The 15220-nt window shown below is 40.1% G+C and overlaps 2 long non-coding RNA genes across 2 annotated transcripts in view; one reads left to right on the forward strand and one right to left on the reverse strand.

Annotated features, from left to right (window-relative positions):
- Nucleotides 1-2439: 2439 nt before the first annotated feature.
- Nucleotides 2440-4197, reverse strand: LOC123619023 (uncharacterized). The gene is made up of 3 exons (XR_006727535.2): nt 3954-4197; nt 3636-3736; nt 2440-2719 (listed from the first exon to the last, which is right to left on the reverse strand). It is a non-coding gene; the product is annotated as an uncharacterized LOC123619023 (long non-coding RNA).
- A 2560-nt stretch (nt 4198-6757) lies between these two features.
- LOC141579244 (uncharacterized) overlaps nt 6758-15220 on the forward strand; it is a 40756-nt gene continuing 32293 nt past the window's right edge. The window contains exon 1 of the long non-coding RNA XR_012510397.1: nt 6758-7073. This is a non-coding gene — a long non-coding RNA (uncharacterized LOC141579244). The remainder of the gene's footprint in view (nt 7074-15220) is intronic.

Consider the following 15220-nt stretch of genomic DNA (forward strand, 5'->3'; position numbering starts at 1 on the left):
TCCACCCTGCAGAGAAGACTCTGCAGGAGATGCTCCCTCCTCGATCTACAGCACTTCCCCTTTGCATCTCCCCTCGCTGGAACCACAGCTCACACCCCCACCTTGTACAGCCCTTTCCATTTCAGCAGTCAGACTGGTGATGGCTGCCTATTGGCACGCAGCACCAATCCTTTTATGTGCTTTTGTTCTTAGAGTCCTTTCGGGGTTGGCTCAGGGTGGTGATATAATCTTTGTCTTTAACTTTGTTGCAGTAAAGAGGGGCACAAGAGGATGGCCATGTCCCAGGTCTCAGGTGAGTCCCTGGGATGTGCCCCACAGAGTGAGGGTCCTTGGCTTCTCGCAGGAAAGAATTTAAGAACGAGCCATACTAGAGTGAAGGTAGATGTATTCAGAGAGATACACATTCCATAGACAGACTGCAGCCATCTCAGAAGGCGGGGGGGGGGCGAGGGGGGGGCGAGGGAGAGAGGGAGAGGTGCACCAGGCCTTGGGTGCAGCGGCTGGGGTGGGGGAGTGGTGGGTGGTTAGTTTTTACTGGCTCTGTAGTTTCATATGCTAACAAGTGGGAGGACTATTCCAACATTTTGAGGAAGGGGCAGGGATATCCTGGAATTGGGCCGCTGCCCACTTTTTGACCTTTTATGGCCAGCCTCGGAATCATCATGGCGTCTATGGGAGTGCCAGTTAACATGCTAATATTACCTGTTATCATATAATGAAGCTCAAGTTCTACTGGAAGTCACATTTTCCACATCTTGGGCCACAAGGTCTTGGGAGTTGACTCTTCCGTCATCTTGGGCCTACTTGAGTTTTAACCAGTTTCTGTCCTATCTTCAACTGCTGTGTTATTCCTTTAATGGTTGTGCCCTGCCCACTTCACTCGTGTCTCACTTGGGTGTAAAGTGTGTTATCTTTTTTCAAAAATATCCTTTTTTCAGATGCCTGCACCCCAATGTTCATAGCATCTCTATTTACGATGGCCAAGACATGGAAGCAACCTAAATGTCTATCGACAGATGACTGGATAAAGAAGTTGTGGTATATATATATTGGAATATTATGCAGCCCTTAAAAACCCAAAATAATGCCATTTGTAGCAACATGGATGGACCCGGAGATTGTCAATACTAAGTCAAGTAAGTAAGAAAGAGAAAGAAAAGAAAAATACCATGAGAACACTTATATGTAGAATCTTAAAAAAAAAAAAAAAGACACAAATGATCTTATTTACAAAACAGAGACAAACTCCCTGACATAGAAAAAACTTATAGCTACCAGGGCAGAAAGTGGGTGGGGAGGGATGAATTGGGAATTCAGGATTTGCAGATACTAGCTACCATATATAAAATAGACAAATAACAAAGTCCTTCTATATAGCACAGGGAACTATACTCAATAACTTGTAATGGCATATGGTGAAAAAGAATATGAAAAGAAATATATATATACGTATAAATGAATCACTATGCTGTACACCAGAAATTAACACAACATTGTAAACTGACTACACTTAAATAAAAATTTTTTTAAAAATAAAAAAATCCTTCTTTGAAAGATAGTCATTACCTCTTTACCCTAAGTCTTGGATCCATCAATGAAATCATGAGTTCTGGGTCTGGTATCAGTACCCATTCTCAGGCACTTCAGGAATTTTGACATTTTATTTAGTAGACAGTTTACTGTTTCTGTGCAGCATGATTGCAAAGGAATTGTTTTCCACATAGCAAAGGTGCTCTCAGTCAAAAGGCTGGGATATGATTTCAAAACCTGCCTCGAGGCAGGTTGTGGATTTCTTGAAAGGACCAACTCTGGATGGACACTGCAGTCACCTGGGCCTCCTCAGATGTCAGATGGAAAGATGGAGCAGTGCCCATCAGCCCCGACTCTAGATTTTGGGCAGCAGCCCCTCAGATTTTATAGGGAGAGCCTGCTGACCCAAGAACTCACTTATCCTGGGGAAGTTTGGTTATGGGATGCTGAACATCCATATGTTGGACTTCTGTACGTTGTGCAAATCAACATATGATATCTGAGGACTGAATTCTGGCAAATGCCTACAAGCTCAAGGAGATTAAAATAACAATAATTTACCATGTACCAGGCACTGCTAATCACCAGCATATATTTACTTACTTAGTTCTCCCAATGACCCCATGAGGTAGGGACACAAATGATTTTCCTTTTTCGGCAGGCTATGTATTGAGGTTCTCTTCAGCTTCTATTTCCTCAGCAATAGGTTTAAATCCAGTCTTCCTTACTAGAAGAATGGGCACACATTGCATAGTTGCATCCCTCAACTCCGGGACAATGCTCCATGGAGCCCGACTCAGTGTCACATGTGAGCATGGGCTGTTCAGAGATAAAAGCTTAACGGTTCACATAAATAGGGCTTGGTCTTTACCAAACCCAACTTGGGTCCACTCGCCCACGTGCAGTACATGTAATGATGCTGGGTTGTGGTGAAGGAAAGTACAACATTTATTGTAGGGCACCAAGAAAAGAGAAAGGGCAGCTCATGCTCAAAACCGGAAATCCCTGATGGCATTCAGGGAAGGGGTTTTAAAGGCAGTGTGAGGCTGTAGGGTGTGTGATCAGCTTGTGCACAATTCTCAGATTGACTGGCATCACGGTCAAGTTTCAAGCACCGTCAACCTGGTTTCAGCCAATCTCTGGTCTACGTGCTTGTTGTCAGCATTTTTATCTGGTTAGGGTCTGCTTTCTGGAAAAACAACATAGGACTGTGTGTCAGGCCTTTACCTGTACCTTTCAGGGAACTGGGAGTTCAGTGGTTCTGCTATGTGGCGGATCTATAGTCTGAATTGTTAACCAATTTCCCGGCCCAACAGCTGTTCTTTGTTTCTACATCTTCACATTTCCTTATCACTAACTTTTGAGCCAGCCTTTGAGACTTAGGGCAGGCCTGGGAGACTGAAGCAAAGGCCTTTTACTTCGAAGGACGGGGACATAGGAGCTTGTAAATGGTTTCAGGCTCCCCTTTTCTTTGCTACTTCTCAGTCTCGAGGGAAACAAGCTCAGGAGAAGAAAGGGAGTAAAGTTTTGGAGAGAGGTTAATTATAAATTCTGCAGAGGAAGTTGGTTTTAGGGGGGCTTTGTTTCAGTCCTTAGCTGATAGTTAACACACACACACACACACACACACACACACACAAAAACACACATGCAGTTGATGCTTAGTGGCCAAGCATAAGTAGAGGGCAGACTTCCGCCAATAAATAATAGAGAGAAAGAGTGGCTGTGGGGAAACAGAACTCCTACCAGCCTCTACAATGGGTGGAAGGAGAAAGGAGTGTGTTAGAAGTCAAGATGCCTGGATTAGAGGCATGTTGAGGGACTGGTAGGCTTTCTACTATTTGTTTGTTTGTTTGTTTTTCATTTCCCTTTCTGACCGCTTTGTTTGGATCATTGAGCAGCATTTTTTGAATGTTCCTGCTAAAAATCAAGATGGCTAGTGAATAATCAGCTGGGGATCAGAAATAACATTATAAGTAGTTTGCATAGCTACTTATTTGTGACCAAAAGCAGGTCAGTGGTTGCTGGAGTGGGGCAGAGAGGAGCAGGAGGGTGGGTTACAAAGAGGTACAGGGCAGGGGGGAGGGGGGTGATGTCAGCCTTACAGCGAGGTAAGGTGGTTCCTCTTTTCTTTTCCCTTTCAGAAACAGCTATTAGACGTCCCAACTCTGCACCCAACACTAAGGGATCCAGGATTCTAGCCGACCTGTGCATCAAAAAATAAACAAGAGCTTGGTAAGGACTAGGGATCCAAGGAAATTGGGGGACTCACTCCACACACACACACACACTCACTGTCACTGGAGAAATAATCCTGGAGAGTGCAAAGTGAGCAGATACCCACCTGCGAGAAGGAATATGTCCAGCCTAACCTAGGGGAGAGTCCAAGCCAGGTTACACACACAGGAGAGGGAGGAACTCACCAGAGCTGCCCCATCGCCAGGGCAACGCTGCACCAGGTCTGAGCTGTCTGAAGTGGCAGCAGCCAGCGACCTCTCTCACAGAGAAGATGGAAAGCGAAAGTGCCGAGCGACTTCCCAGCTACCCTGCTTGTGTGGGTCAGAAGCACCCTGATTTCTGAGGAGGGCCCTCCATAACCGGATTGAGGGGAGAAGAAAGGGAAGAAAAGAGATGATAAGAATATCAAAGGGCATTAAAGAAACAGGTCTTCCGCTGTCTGCTTCAGGACGTCACAGGAAGTTAAGATCTTAGGATCTCTCCACCCGCCGGGGGCACGACCGGAGCCCTGAGTGCTAAGCACACACCGCCCACCATCCTGCTCCGGGTTTCCAGCGCGTGCTGCCGAGTGCAGTAGCAAGAGCAAGTTCAGGTAGACAGGGAGCATGCTCAGAAAACAGGCTGCTGTCTGTGGGCAAGACCACAAATGTGAACTGTAGCGCCACCTTCTGGAATACAAAAGAAAGTTTTAGAAAAAAGTCAGCCTTGTTTAGCTGTAAAAACCAAGGAAGACATTGAAGCTTAGTTAAGGAGGCGCCTGCTACTTCAAATGTGAAAGCAGAAGGGCATACTTACAAGCAATATGAAAAATCAAATAAATATGGTATCACAAGAAGAAAAGGATAATTCCCCAGGAACTGAACCCAAAGGCATGGGATATTGTGATCTAACTGGTAAAATAGCTGTTACGAAGAAATTCCACAAGCTACAAGAAAACTCAGAATGAGAATTCAATGAAATAAGGAATAAAATTAATAAGCAGAAGGAGTTGTTTACCAAAGAGATCGAATTATAAAGAAAAAACGAAGCAAAAATTCTGGAGCCAAATAATTCAATGAATTAGAAGAAAAATGCAACACAGAGCATCTGCAGCAAGGCAGATCAGATGGGCAATGAATAGGTGACTTGGAGGATAGGAATATAGAAAGAGTACAGTTAGAAGAGGAGAGGGAACTAAGATTTTAAGAGTGAATAAATCCTATGAGAGCTATTGGTTTTCATCAGAAAGGCAAATAGCCGTATAATTGGGATTCCAGAAAAGAGAGGGAGAAGATAGTTTGTGTAAAGAAATAATAGCTGAGGACTTCACAAACTTAGGGGAAAACTTGGGTATACAAGTCCACAAAGCTACTAGAGCAGCTATAAAAATTAGAGAAATTAAATGACATTTTTCCATAGAAGACAAGAAAAGATGCTCATCACTGATCATCAGGAAAATGCAAATCAAAACCATGATGAGGTATCACCTCACACCTGTTATAATGTTGATCATCCAGAAGTCAAAAGATACTAATTGTTGGTGAGGATGTTGAGAAAAGGAAACCCTAGTATACAGTGATGGGGATATATTTGGTTCAGGCACTGCAGAAAACAATGTGGCTGTTCCTCAAAAAATTTAAAACAGATTTACTATGTTATTCAGAAATTCCACTTCTGGGTCTATACCCAACAAAATGAAAACAGGATATTGAAGAACTATCTGCACACGCATGTTTATTGCAGCATTATTCACAATAGCCGGTATACAGAAACAACCTAAGCGCCCAGCACCAAGTGAATGAAGAAGGAAGATGTGTACACACACACCAGAATATTATTCAGTCCTGAGAAAGACTTCCTATCGTTTGAAACATGAATGGACCTTGAGGACATTATTTATGCTAAGTGAAATAAGTCAGAGAAAGACAGTTACTGTGTGATTTCACTTATATGTGGAATCTAAAAAAGCCAACTTGGACGGCAACCCTTCCGTGCCTGAGGTTCCGGCATTGGCGCAGCGAGGCGGGCGGGCTCCGCGCGTCTCTGTGGGTTCGCGCCCCAGGCGGAGAGTGGACGTGAGTGAAGGACGCACGGGTTTTGTGATGGAGATGATGCACTGCGTTCCCTGAGGCAGGAGCCCGTTGACTCTGCTTCTAAGGGCTGAAGTGAAGTGTGATGAGCTTCACCTCCAAAGTGCTGAGGTGGTCTCAGGTGGCCGCGGACTTCCGCAGGAAGACGCCCAGACTGAGCGCCCTAGTTGGCTGTGAGAGACCTGGGGTCAGTCCATCCGGCCCCTCCCACCCGGCAAAATCGTGTGGACCGGCTTCCCGGAGCTGCGAGATTCTAGATGGCGCCCGAGGGCGATCTCTGGGACCGGACGTGAACTCAGTTCTAGAACATTCGCTGCCGATCTTGGCAACTTGGAGCTGCCTGCTGCTGAGGTCATTGGTCCCGGGAAGGCAGGACTCCCACCAGGGGGTGTCACGAAGGGCCTACTGAAATAGGAGGCGGTACTGTCACCTGCACACTTGGGCCCCCCGGTGTGGCGGGAAGCCCCATAAAAAGACCAGCAGGACCCCTAGGCAGGGCCGCTGATCTCCTCTGAGCATGGTCCGGTTCCCTGGCCCAGAGGCTCTGCCTCACTTCTTGCCTCTAAAGCGGCTAACTTACACCTGGAATTCTACTGGTTCCCTGAGGTCACTTCTGATTGGTTATTTCCTTCACTCCTGATTGGTTACTACTCTCACTTCTAATTGGTTATTACTCTCATTCCTGATTGGTTATTACTCTCACTTCTGATTGGTCCACTTCCCTAACTTCTGATTGGTCCACTTGTAGTACTTTATTTACATGGGGCTCACTCCTGATTGGACTATTTCTACAAAGCTTGTTCTTGGTTGGTCAACTTCTGTTGTACTTTATTTGCATATGACGTTGCAAAGTGTAAAATTGGCAGCCTATAAAAGGCCTGTGTAAACCTACAGATGGGGTCCAAAGGTTGAAGTGTTAACTGTTTTGGCTCCGCTGGTGTAATAAACCTGAGTTGTCCAATTCTCTGAGTGCTGCTTGGTCTCTCGCCCTGTTCCAGGTTGCTGTCACAACTGAGCTGTAACACGGAGGTGTAACACATTTTTCTGCAACACCGGACTCGACTACCTGCCGTGATGAGCAAGGAGAAGCTGGGTGGTGATTGAATAACGAGGTGAAGAAGGACTCTGTGGAAAACTCCAGAAACATAGAAACAAAAGAAGATGGAACCATAGAAGAATTAGATCCCAATCGATTCTTCAGGAACTCGTGAAGGAAGAGTTTCCTCCTTGCATGAGGTAAGGAACCCTGAGCAGCTGATGGTTAGATTGAGGACAAGTGAAGTGAGAAACTGGTAGCGAAAGAACTAGTAAGAATAAAAAAAAATTCAAAGAAAAAAATTAGAAAGCCATCTTATAAAAACACAGTTAAATGGTGTTTATTGGGGGATTGTGAGGAATAGGATAGATGTTTAAAAGAATAAACTTGCAACTAGTAGAAATCCTACAATTCTAATAGTCAATATAGACAAGAATATACTGTATTATAATCATCAAACTTGCTAAGAGACTGTATCTTAATTATTCCAGCCGCTAAAATGATAATTATGTGACCTGATAGATATGCTAATTATTGCTACCATGGCAATCATATTACAATATTTAAATGGATCAAATCAACATATTTCACAGCTTGAATTTTACACAATGTTGTATGTCAAGTATATTTCAATTATAAAAAATTAAAAGTACGTACAGGAGACTTCGAGAAGCATGCTATTTCAGGGAATGTAATGCATTTAGAGAAGTGTTTAATAAGCACTTACAATACTGAGGTTTATAAAAGTGGTTCCCAGTTGGTACAAAACAAGACTTTTTTAAGTGAAGAGAGGGTTTGCCATTCTGTAATACATTGAGAACTATTTAAAAATATACACATTAATGATGGATATATAAGTGTTCTATGCAAGCTACTTTGAGAAAAATGTTATTTCAAGGATTGAAAATTATAGCTCTTCTGCAATGCATTTAAAGAAGTATTAAACATTTGTAACAATATTTATAAAAGGGGTACCCATTTGGTATGAATGAAACTTCTTTAAGTGAAAAAAGACAAGCAAATGGGGTGATTGATATGTTCACTTTCTTGATTATGGTAATGTCTTCTCAGGTGTATAGATATGTAAACACTTACATATCAAATCGTAAACTTTATGTGAACTGTTATAAGTCAACTACTCCCCCATGAAGCTGCTAAAAACGGTTCTACACACACACACACCCACACCCACCCACCCAGTTTGAAATCAAGTGAAAGTTACACTTGAAGCACTCAGGTATGGTGTATCTCTCCAAACCTGCTTACTTGCAGGAGCCATGGTTCTTCTAAGTGTCCAGTTCTGAGAGAGAGAGAGAGACAGACAGATTGAGAGAAACAATGAATGGTCTGATTCTGGACCTTCAGTGTGGTTGCTGGCATCATTTGAAGTTCACTGCTCTGGGATTCCATGACAGCCGGAGCTGAGGAGAGAACTTACCAGGTGCACTAAGTAGGAAAGACTCTTAATCCCACCCCTCTCTCGTCCCTGTGACTACTACACGCATAGGCAGTCACTGGGGCTTGTGACTTGAACTTTGCAGTCGGTAGTACTCACAGCAGCAGGAGTCCCTCTTCTCTTTACAAACAATGGGCTATTCCTCCTTCCCCTTTATGAGAAAATTGGAAATTGATAATGGAGGTGGGGGAGAGTGTTAAGACACTAAGGGAATGAACTACACCTGAGGGTCCCCTGTAACGGAGCTGAGGACTATTGTAATAATAATCACACACCCTTAGAGAAAGAGTTACAGGTAATTTTCTTCTTTCCAAACAATGTTATGTAACAGTTTCTCACTCCTGGAGGTGTTAAAGCTGCAGAGAATCTCTCTGGTGGTAGCTGTCACACAACTAACAAATTGCTACTAGCAAAAATTTATGGTAAGGTGTATAAATCAGCAGACTTTTTTTTTTTTTTTTTTTTTTTTTTTTTGCCAAAATGATGCCTCCAATCTTGAAAGAGGTGCTTAGAAGGACCTGCTATCCATTAGAAGTTTGCAGCCTTCTCCAGGAGGCCTGGATTGACCTTGGTCCACGTGAGCTGCCTCTCTTGGTCCTTCTGGTGATCAGCAGTTGTTTCCAGGCAGCCATCTAAAATCTTTGGTGAGGGCCAGCCAACAGGTCCTCACACCAAAACCAATGTCTCATTTGCACAGTGTTCTAATCATCTAAGCACTGGCTCTAGAGTAAAAGGAGAAAGAAACAGTGATGCTGAGGCCCAAAGCAAAATGTTGGAAAGGCTACCAACCTCACCCCACCTTCAAAATACTCAACAATGGACCCTGCATAATTGAGGGCCTGAGGCGTGAATTGTTTGCTATGTGAGTGAAATCTGAACAGTTCACGTGGCATGTTGATGGATGCCTGTTCAACACAGGGGCATCCAGCCCAACAAACCAGATGTCACACTAAGGAAGGACCCGCTGAAGCTGAGATCTTTAAGTAGGAACAAGGGAAACAGGGCTGATTCTCACATCTCCAAGGGCATCAGTTTCCAAATATTCAGACAAGGCCCCCTTTGGGAATTTGTATTATGGTTCTCAAGATAGTGACAAGAGGCATTCCACCAACAAACATGTTTTATAAAAATTAATTATTAAAACATGCTTGTAAAAATTAAAACACTACAGCAATTTATTTGAAAAGTAAAATGTTCTCATAATTAACTCACTACAGATAACCAGTGATAGCCAATCCAAAAGTTCAGTGTATTTTTGTTCCTTACCTTCTAAATCTATTTGGTTCTTGATTTGGATAAGGAGAGTCAGACAACAAGCTTGAAACAGAAGGGGCAACACATGAACCAAATGAATTTGGTTCCTGAATGTAAGACAGTGAGTAGCCACTAAGACCCTTCCTCCCCAGGGCAACACTGTATAGGACTGGACTCTCAGGAACCGGCAAATTCTCCTGCAGGGCAAAAGTAGAGCAATGAGTACTTAGTGGTGTGAAATGCAGTTGGAGAAACGTGTTCTCTCAGCAGCACCCAGAGTACCAGGGCAGGACCTCTATGGGAGGAGGGAAGATACTGGGGAAACGGGCAGATACAAATATCAAAAGGCATGAAAAGGATGCAGGAATTCCACCCGCCCGTGAGATTCTAAGAGCATGTATCTGGGGACCTCCCTACTGGGTCCACACTCACTCCAACAGCACTGAGCGACAACCCCATACCTCTCCCCACTCTGCAGCTGACTTCTTGTGTGTGCACAGAGAATGAGCTCTGACAGGCAGGAAACGCCCTTAGAAAACAGGCCAAAGTCTGTGGGCAAGTGAGAAACCACAAAGTTGAATTCCCACCTTTTGGGGAACAATAGAGGTTTCCAACAGCCAACCTGGTGGGTTTTAAGAACCAGAGAAGGTACAAAATCATAAGAATTCTGCCACAGAGGGAGCAAGAAGAGTAGGACCAGTGTACCCATACAAAGGCAGAGAACATTCTGGATAATAACAGCACTAACAAAACCCCATCTGAAGGCAACCAGCAAAGGTTTAAATAAGTGCTACTTCAAATGCAAAATCAGCAATGTAAAACCACAGGGAACGTAAAAATCGAGGAAGCCTGTCATCACCAAAAGATAGCAGTTCTCAAATTTTGTCATCTAGCTGATAAAAATTTCAAAATAGCCCTTTTGAAGAAATTCAGGAATCATTTCAATGAAGTCACACACACAAAATATAGGTTTAAAATGAGATATTGGCCGAAAAGATAGAAATCGTAAAAAAGAACCAAGCAGAAATTTTGGATCTGAAGAACTCAGTGAATGAAATGAAAATGCAATAGAGAGCATTTACAGCAGAGTAAATCAGATGGGAGACCAAACAATGGATAACAAGGGCTTCTTAGAATAACATAGGTGTAACATGTATACAGATTGTTTCTAAAATTCAAGAGGCAGTACATTTTGCATTTTTCTCCAATAGATACATCTTTATTACATTTGTTTTATACATTCATTACATAATGGTGAACAAATCTATTCACAGAAATAAAATGTTCTCATCTTATCCAGCCAATAGCACCTGGAAACATTTTTTTTTTTAAACATGTCCTTAAATACATCTCTATTAACATTTCAGAGTGGTCAGTACATTCATTTACAGAATTAACACTGATATTTCTTTATCTGAAAATCTGAAAATTCTTTATCAATTTACTTTTTGATAGACATTTATTTCCATATCATGGCTATTGTGAATAATGCTGCAATCAACATGGGAATGCATACTTCTCTTCCATAACCAGTTTCTATTTCCTATGGCTATATACCTGGTGGTGGGATTGCTGCATCTACTTCTAATTTTTTACAAAGTAGTTCTACTTTTAATTTTGGAGGAACTTCCATACTGTTCTCCATAGTAGCTGAACCAGTTTACAATCCCACAAGGATTTCACAAGGTTTGCCTATTCTCCACATTCTTGCTAACGTTTGTTATTTTTTGTCCTCTTAATGATCAACATTCTAACAGGTGTGAGGTGAAACCTCATCCTGGTTTTGAGTTGCATTTCTCTGATGATTAGTGACGTTGATCACCTTTTCATGTACTCATTGGCAGTTTGGATATCTTCTTTGGAAAAATGTCTGTTTAGTTCCTCTGCTCATTTTTAATCAGCTTTCTTTTGTTATTGAGTTTTATGAGTTCTTTATATAATGTTTTAGATAGTAACCCCTATTCTGATGTATGGTTTGCAAAAATGTTCTCCCATCCTGTAGGTTGCCTTTTCATTTTGTTTGTTTCTTTTACTGTGAAGAAGCTTTAAGTTTGATGTGGTCCCAGCTGCTGATTTTGTTGTTGTTGTTGTTTGTGCTTTTGGTGTCATATCCAAAATATTACTGACAAGTCTAATGTTGAGAAGCTTCTTCTCTATGTTTTCTTCTAGGAGTTTTATAGTTTCAGATCTTATGTTAAATTGTTTGATCCACTTTGAGTTAGTTTTCTGAGTTATGTAAGTTAGTCCAATTTCACTTTTCTGCATATGGTTCTCCGAGTTCCCCAACATCATTGTTAAAGAGACTATCCTTTCCCCACTGGATGTTCCTGTTTCCATTATTAAATTTTAGCTGACTGAATATGCAGGGGGTTAATAGTGGGCCTTCCATTCTGTTCCATTGGTCTATGGGTCTGCTTTTATACCAATATTATACTGATTTAATTGCTATAGCGTTGTCATATAGTTTGAAATAAGAAAGCATGATGCTTATGGTTTTGTTCTTTCTCATGATTGCTTTGGCCATTTGGAGTCATTTGTGGTTTCAGACAAATTTTAGGATTGTATTTTCTATTTCTATTAAAGATGCACTATATAAGGATTTATTTGACATTTTAATACAATTAACTCTTCCAAATAATGAGAACAGGATGTCTTTCCATTTATTTGTATTTTCTTTGATTTCTTAGAAAAAAGTCCTGTAGTTTTTGTTGTATGGATCTTTCACTTTTGTGGTTAAAGTCATTCCTAAATATTCTATTGTGATTGATGCTACTGTGAACCTTTCTGAGAGTTTTCTTTAATTCTTCTTCAGATGCTTCATTGTTAGTTTGTAGAAAAGCAACTGATTTCTGTGCGTTGATTTTATATACTATAAATTTACTGAATTCATTGATTATATCCAACAGATTTTTAGTTGAGTGGAACTTTTAATATATAGGATCATATCATCAGCAAATAGCAAAGATTTACTTCTTATTTTCCAATTTAGATGTCTTTTATTTCTTTGTCTTGACTAATTGCTGCAGTTAGGACTTCCAGAATTATGTTGAATAAGAGTAGTGAAAGTCAGCACTCTTATCTTGTGTCTGATATTAGAGGAAACGTTTTCAGTTTTTCTCCATTGAGTGTAATGTTAGCTCTGAGTTGTTGTATATGTGGAGGTATGATCTCTCTAGCCCCAGTCTGTTGAGTTTTTTTTTTTTTTTTATCATGAAGTGGTGTTGTATTTTGTCAAATACTTTTTCTGTATCTATTAAATGATCATATGATTTTTATCATTCTATTAATGTGGAATAGCACATTTTGGTTTGCAAATGTTGAACGTTTCTTGCATCCCAGGGATAAATCCCACTTGGTCATGATGTATAATTCTTTTCATGTGTTCTTGAATTCAGTTCGCTAATATTTTGTTGGGAGCTTTTGTATCTGTGTTCATCTGAGATGTTGGTCTATAGTTTTCTTTTCTTGTAGTGTCCTTATCTGGCTTTGGTATGAGGGCAATGCTCACCCCTTTGAAAAAGTTTGGACATGTTTCCTCCTCTCCAAATTTTGGAAGACTCTAAGGATTGGTGTTAATTTTTTCCTTAAATGTTTTGTAGAATTCACCAGTGAAGCCATTTGATTCTGAGGTTTTTTTGTGTTGCAAGGTTTTAGATATTGATTCAATCCCCTTTCTCATTATTTGTCTTTCAGACTTGCTATTTTTTTCCTGGTTCAGTCTTGTTAGGTTGTACGATTCTAGACAATTAGCCATTTCTCGTGAGTCATTTTTTTGTTGACATAAAATTTTTCATAGTAGTCTCTCATCTTATGTATTTCTGTATGAACAACTTAGTATCTCCTTTTTGTTTCTAACTTTGCCTTCTGTCTTTTTTCTTAAAAAAGAAAGGATTAATCTAGCCAAAGCTTTCTCAATTCTGTTTATTTTTTGAAAAGCTACTTCTTAGTTTTGTTGATCCATTCTATTGTTTTCTACTCTATATTTTCATTATTTCCACTCTGGGCTTTATTTCCTTCCTTTTGCTAACTTTGGGCTTAATTTATTCTACTTTTTCTAGTTCCCTGAAATGTAAAGTTAGGTTGTGTATTTTAGACTTTTCTAATCTTTATGTATGAATTTCTCTCTATAACATCTGTAACCTCTCTGGACTGCTCAGAGTTTTGGTAAGTTGCATTTCTATTTTCATTTTTTTTTTGAGAATTTCTTTTATTTGTTCTTTGACCCATTGGTTTTTCAGGAATGTTTTATTTAGTAGATTTTGCAGCTTTGTGGATTTTCCAGCTTTCTTCTTTTATAATTTTTAGTTTAAATCATTGTGGTTGGAAAGGATACCTGGTATGATTTCAGTCGTCCTAAATTTGCTAAAAATTGTTTTGTGTCTTATCATATGATCAACCCTCAAAAATGTGCAGAATGTGCTTGAGAAGAATATGTATTCTGCTGCTATTGGATGGAATGTTCTATAGATGCCTGTTAGGTCCATTTGGTTTAAGGTATAGTTTAAGTTCATCATTTTCTTGATAGTTTTCTGTTGGATGATCAATAGTTTCCTTGGATGATCTGTTACTGAAAGTGAAATATGTTACTATTAATGTATTGTCTATGTCTCTTTTCATATATCCTATCATATCATTAAGTATACACTTAATATATTCAGGTGTTCTAATGGTGGGTCTGTATATATTTATCATTGTTGTATATTTCTGATGGATTGATTACTTTATCATTATATAATCACCTTCTTTGTCTCTTTTTACCATTTTTGGCTTAAAGTCTATTTTGTCAGATGTAAGTATAGTTATCCCCACTTTGTTTTGGTTTCCAGTTGCATGGAATATAATTTTCTATCCCTTCACTTTGATTCTTCTATATTTGTCCTTAAATCTGAAGTGGATCTTTCTTACAGTTGGGTGTTTGTTTTTTTTTAATTCATTCAGCCACTCTGTACCTTTTAATGGTGAAATCAATCCACTTATGTTTAGAGTAATTATTGATGTGTAGGGATTATTGCCAGTTTATTAATTGATTTCTTCTTGTTTTGTATCTCCATTGTTTCTTTTCCTGTCTTTGTTGGCCTAGTTTGTAAATTGATTAATTTCCATGGTGGTATTCTCTAGTTCACCTTTCTTTGCCTTTTGCAGATCTACTCTGGGTTTTTGCTCTGTGGCTGCCTTGTGAATTATATAAAACATCTAATAGAAATGATAGTCCATTTTTGCCTGGAATTGCCAAATCAATCCTGAGGAAAAAGAACAAAGCTGAAGGCATAAACATAAAACGAGCCCAGAAATAAACCCACACACCAACAATCAATTAATCTTTGACAAAGGAGGCAAGAATATACAAGGAATATGCAATATACAATGAATATATACAATGGAGAAAAGACAGTCTCCTCAGTAAGTGGTGTTGGGAAAGCTGGACAGCCTCATATAAATCAATAAAGTTAGAACACTCCCTCATACCACACACAAAAATAAACTCAAAATGGCTTAAAGCCTGAAATATAAGACATGACACCATAAAACTCCAGAAAAGAACATAGGCAAAACACTCTGACATAAATCATAGGAATATTTTCTTAGGTTAATATTCCAAAGCAAAAGAAATAAAAGCAAAAATAAACAAATGGTACT

The sequence above is a fragment of the Camelus bactrianus genome, chromosome 11 (assembly GCF_048773025.1).
Source record: "Camelus bactrianus isolate YW-2024 breed Bactrian camel chromosome 11, ASM4877302v1, whole genome shotgun sequence".
Classification (NCBI taxonomy): domain Eukaryota; kingdom Metazoa; phylum Chordata; class Mammalia; order Artiodactyla; family Camelidae; genus Camelus; species Camelus bactrianus.